The sequence below is a fragment of the Arachis ipaensis genome, chromosome B4 (assembly GCF_059453495.1).
Source record: "Arachis ipaensis isolate K30076 ecotype BB chromosome B4, ASM5945349v1, whole genome shotgun sequence".
Lineage (NCBI taxonomy): Eukaryota > Viridiplantae > Streptophyta > Magnoliopsida > Fabales > Fabaceae > Arachis > Arachis ipaensis.
Window position 1 is genome coordinate 835,404 of NC_142439.1, and position 5,093 is coordinate 840,496.

At 32.0% G+C, this 5,093-nt stretch overlaps 1 long non-coding RNA gene across 5 annotated transcripts; it reads right to left on the reverse strand.

The window, feature by feature from the left end:
* Positions 1-894: 894 nt before the first annotated feature.
* LOC148566432 (uncharacterized) lies at positions 895-3,036 on the reverse strand. Of its 5 annotated transcripts, none has more exons than XR_015881262.1 (6): positions 2,971-3,036; positions 2,572-2,664; positions 1,905-2,238; positions 1,608-1,795; positions 1,433-1,504; positions 895-1,228 (listed from the first exon to the last, which is right to left on the reverse strand). It is a non-coding gene; the product is annotated as an uncharacterized LOC148566432 (long non-coding RNA). The 5 variants fall into 5 exon arrangements; XR_015881261.1 differs by having other exon boundaries at positions 2,572-2,730; positions 2,971-3,008; XR_015881260.1 differs by lacking the exon at positions 2,971-3,036 and having other exon boundaries at positions 1,649-1,795; positions 2,572-2,911.
* Between the last annotated feature and the right edge of the window lie 2,057 nt (positions 3,037-5,093).

Below are 5,093 nucleotides of genomic sequence, written 5' to 3' on the forward strand. Positions count from 1 at the left end.
CCTTGTCTTGTTTCATTCTACTAATAAACTTTTGGCACAGCTGGAGCCTGAATTCCAACCACCAATATCAGAAGTGGTTAAAGCCTTAATACTTTTGGATCTGATCAAGGAGGATCCAATCGAGGGAGTGATGTACCCGCCATACATGATGATATGTGAATGGGAATATAATCCTTGTGTCATTCTTAAAAAGAAATGTAGTTATCACTATCTTCTGATGTACTAAGAAAATGGATGAAAGAATGTCTCAATTGTTATTTTATTGAATAATTTCATTTTATTTGAGCTAAAGAGTTCAGTTTTGTTATTAGTGAACTTAGATGATTCTTTTTGTTCCATTTTTTATTTTTTATTATATTGAATTGGTTGTTTATGATGTTATGTGTATAGCTGAATTCAATAAATTTGGATAACTTTTTTCTGTTGGCCAAGAAACTTGCTCTTTTTCCTTGTCAAAATCATATTGGATTTCTTGCAACTTTGAGGTTGATATCTGAAGAATTATTACTTTCATGCATATATATTAATGACATCTTCCAAATTTTTGAGCTATATTCTTCAGGTTTTCATGTAGTTAGTAGCTTTGGTTTAAACGAATCTTTGACAGACATAAAACTTTCTTGTCATGAAATTGTACGTAAAAAGCTTTTGATTATTGCATAACTGATTTGAATGGCAATTTAGCATAGCATAAAGCTTCGGTGGCTGAATTGGAGGTAAAATATTAACCAAAGTTTTCTTGATATGGTGTAAGATGTAAAATCAAAACACAAAAAAATCATACAAAACTGTATATTGTAAGTATAAAAAGAATGGTCAAGTTTCTTCATCAATTTTTCATCATTTAGGCTCCACGAAGGATTCAATATAAAGCAATGTTGAAGACTTGCAATATGATTAACTAAAAGTCTAAAATAGATTATTCATTCAACGTAACAACTTAATGTATAAAAAACTACTTAAAAGCAATTCGGAAAAGAAAATATCAATGATACATCATACTTCATCCAAACTATACCAGCATCAAATCTTATAAAAGAAGACAGCATGGTCAAACAATGACTATATGCCAAACTGTTTCATATGCAATGCCTTACTCTAAACTAAATAACACCACTAAAGCATGAATTCAATTGCAGGCCTATTAACAGGATCGTGAGCCAAATGCAGCAATCTCTTGTGCATAAGAACATCCACGGCTCTCTCAACATTCACATCCAGTGCTTACCTGCATTCAAATAGAAACCATCATAAGATTAAAAAAAATTCAAACATGATAGCCATGCATCCACATTATTCTATAGCCTTCTGAATGATTCCAGCTAATGATGGGCTTATGCTATACCAACCAATAAAGGATCTTTTCTTGCCTCACAAAGTATGTTCAACATGCCAAAATAAAAACTCTAGCAACAAAAAGTTCTGTTCTTGCCTTTAGTGTGTGATGTAGCTACTGAGAAGAATTTCAAAAGCTTCTATATTTTTTACCGATCCTACTTTCACCCTGCTATTATACACAAATGCAAAATTATATCTCACTATAGAAAGATAGCTAGAAAAATGCAAAACTACAAAATAGGAGAGAAAATAAACATATTTAGCATAACCAGTAAAAAGCATTTTTCAATTTTGATCATCAAGTATCGACCCCTTTTTAAATGTCATCTTCACATGAAGTCCTTCTTGCTTTGTTGTCCCTATCCCAATATGCAGGCATGTATTTGTCAAGAGATAGCTTCCCACTGAATGATTCAAGTGGCTCTTCTAACAGAGGACCGCTGTAATGGTGCTGCATCTGCAAACTCGTGTCCATGACCATGTCACCGTTCAGTATACGAAGAACCTTGAATAAACAAGCAGAAATAATTTTTGAAACAGTTAGGCACTTAGGCAGAGAACACAACCTCAAATGTCAGAGTTTCTATCCTGTCCTATAAATATTCTGCCGTCAGAGATCCGACTACTATGGAAAGAAATCCATAGGAATAATCTAGTTCCAAACTACACATTTTGGTACACTGCTAACTTTGCTAACAAATTTTGAACTACAAAAAATTATTAAGAATATGTTTATTATATAAATCAAACACAAGATTGAGTCAGGCCAGTTCAAAATTATTCTGTTACATCACAAACGGACCAGGCATAACTTTAAAGAAACATAAACAAAGGAATTTAAACTCTTCTTTGATTGATGCAATGGATGGTTCTGCTCTGCCTCATCATTATCATTTGCCCCTGAGATTTAAGAGACATAAACACAGAAATTGAACTAGAACATCATGAACAGAAACATAAACACAGAAATTAAAATCAAAATCATAAAAACAAATACCAAAATTTTTTAAGCCTCATAAACAGAACCCAAAAAAATTCAAACAACCAAATAATCAGAACAAAACAAATAATTGAATGAAATGAATGAAATAAACTCATACAAAAAACCTTAACAAAAAAATAAGTATAACAGAAAAACAATTGAATGAATTCAACGAAACAGATTCATACAGCAAGAACATAAAAGGAACAAAAAAAAAATGAAATCAATCAATGAAGCAAATTCATATATACCTAAGTCTGAGGCTCCATTGAAACTCTGGAAGTAGAGCACCACAACGCTGACGAGGATGCTGACTCGCTGAGACCCACGCCACCACTCTGAGGCTGAAGACGAATGACGCGAAGAGAGAAGAGAGATACGGAGAATGAATGAGACAATGAAGTACTGGGCTGAGGAGATACAGAAAAATATCACAGCTTCTTTCCACCATTTTTTTTAATTGCTTTAAGTTCTTAATTGAAAAATTCTATGCAATTGACAAATCCAGGAACTCATTGATCAAAGCCTAAATCAACTTCCAAACACAAATCACACTATTAACTCTACATTGACAAGTAAAAATATGATTTTTCTTTTCATAACATCGAAAAATCAAGTTAGAAATGAAGCACAATATTGAGAGAGGAAACCTGAATTATAGCTCCAGTTGAACAGAACAGAGCTTCAGGCGGCGGCGGTGAAGAAAGACGCAGTCACGGTGGCAGAGGATGGAGAAAAATGTGGACTTAGGGTTGAATGGAGTGCATACAAAGAGAAGAAAAAACGAAAGGAACTTGTGGTAAATGTAAAAAAATAATAATTACTATTAAAACCCCATATGAGGCATATTTATAAATTATTATTTGTGCCCATCAGAAAAGCTCATAAGACTTGAGCTTATTATAGACAAACCCGATATGGCAGCAGTCATATATGATAAGAAGAACGAATTTGAATCAATATGAGAAAACACTTATTGAGCGAATTGTGCTCTTTTCAAGAGTACTAAATGGTTCGAATGGATCTTTTCAATTGTTCAGTAAAATATAATTTTTTATCTTACACTTTTTAAGTAGAATCAAGAAAAAATATACGAGAAAAATTTTACTCAGTTTTGTAGAGTGAGCACTAATGCTTGAAAGTAGATTGCTTTATTTTAAAAATTTTATTTTATGAGCGAATAATGACCTTACTTCTAAACATTGTAACTTACTCTACAAAACTCAAATCACTCTCAACTTTAGTAACCTTAAACTAGAGTAAAAGTAAAGTTAATCCACAGTTAGTTCCACTAAAAAATTCATTGTGCGTTGAGAACTAAGCATGGCAAAATACTTATTATGGAGAAAAATCCTTCATAAACTAGAATTTTCTACAAACCTTAAAGATCAAGCCATATTCAGCAAATAAAAAAATTGTGTGCTAAATTCCAGTTCATCTAACTTCATTTAGCAGGGGATAAATTTACCAAAATACCCTTTCTAAGGAATTAGCCAAAACTCAAGGTTTTGAGTTTGCTACTTAATGAACGTACAATGACTAGTAGCACAAATTAACTCACAAACAACTTTCTAATAACTACTATAGTCCCGTGGTCTCACTCAAACTCATCTAATTAAGCTAATGAATATTAATTTTCTAGATCAACTAAGTCTCAATTCGTATTTCACACTCATACCCTCAAATTTGAACCAATTAAGTTCAAAGGAGTGAAAAAATCTCAAAAAATTCAGCCATAACATCATCGAATAAACATGAAAACTAAGATTCAACAGTATGCAATCATGTATATTAATTCTATACCACATGCAAGCTCATAAACTAGTATTTTTGGGTTTGCTCTTTGGTATTCATTAGGTACTAATAGATCGGATTACAAGCTTGTATATAAGGGTTTTGTGATATAAATAACATATTGAGTTTTGAGCTTCAAGATGTATTCTAAGTTGTAGGAGCACTCAATAATTTTCAATTTGGTTAATATGGACGAGAAGAGGGGAAGGATTGTTAAATTGTAGTTTGAAATATTTTTGAAATCACAAAAACTTTAAGAGCCTATCAAGTCTTAAGACTTGGGAACAACAAAAGATATATAAGTTCAAATTCAAGTCTGAAAATTAGGTTCAATTTTAAATACACTATCTGAATAAGTGTTTACAAGATATTCTTTTTTCAAGTCTTCTTAGACTAAGCTTGACTCCAATGATCATGAATCCAAGAATCGTGGACATTATCGCCTAAAGCCTTGCTAGGCTAAACTTGACTCAGATCTCGACAAAGAACAATCACTATTAGATCAAAGTACAATGAATACAATAAAGATGTATATGAGATCCTTGTTCGAAGATTTTATGAACCGTAAGAACTACTCAAATATGTGTATGTAAGTATGTTAATCTAGTATGACATATTACAAAAGGTAACCTATATTACATACAACTAGAACACTTTTTCTAAGATTTGAAGACAAGTTAATAATTAAAATGCTCTCTAAAGTTGCACTCATGACTTAATTTTAATTTACTCAATTTAGTTCAAAAAGTTGACATTTGTAACTCACGTTAATCCCTCGACTTCGATGACTTCTTAATTGCAACTTGACAACTTTATACGTCATCTGAAGTATTTTGCCAAACATTAAAAACCTCTATATATAACCACAAACGCAAAATTGTCCAAGCAATGCCTAAATCTATATTATACATGCTACATGGTGCTATACTTTAGCAAAAACTGTTTGAGCAAACCTAATATAGTAGAGAACACCCAAGGA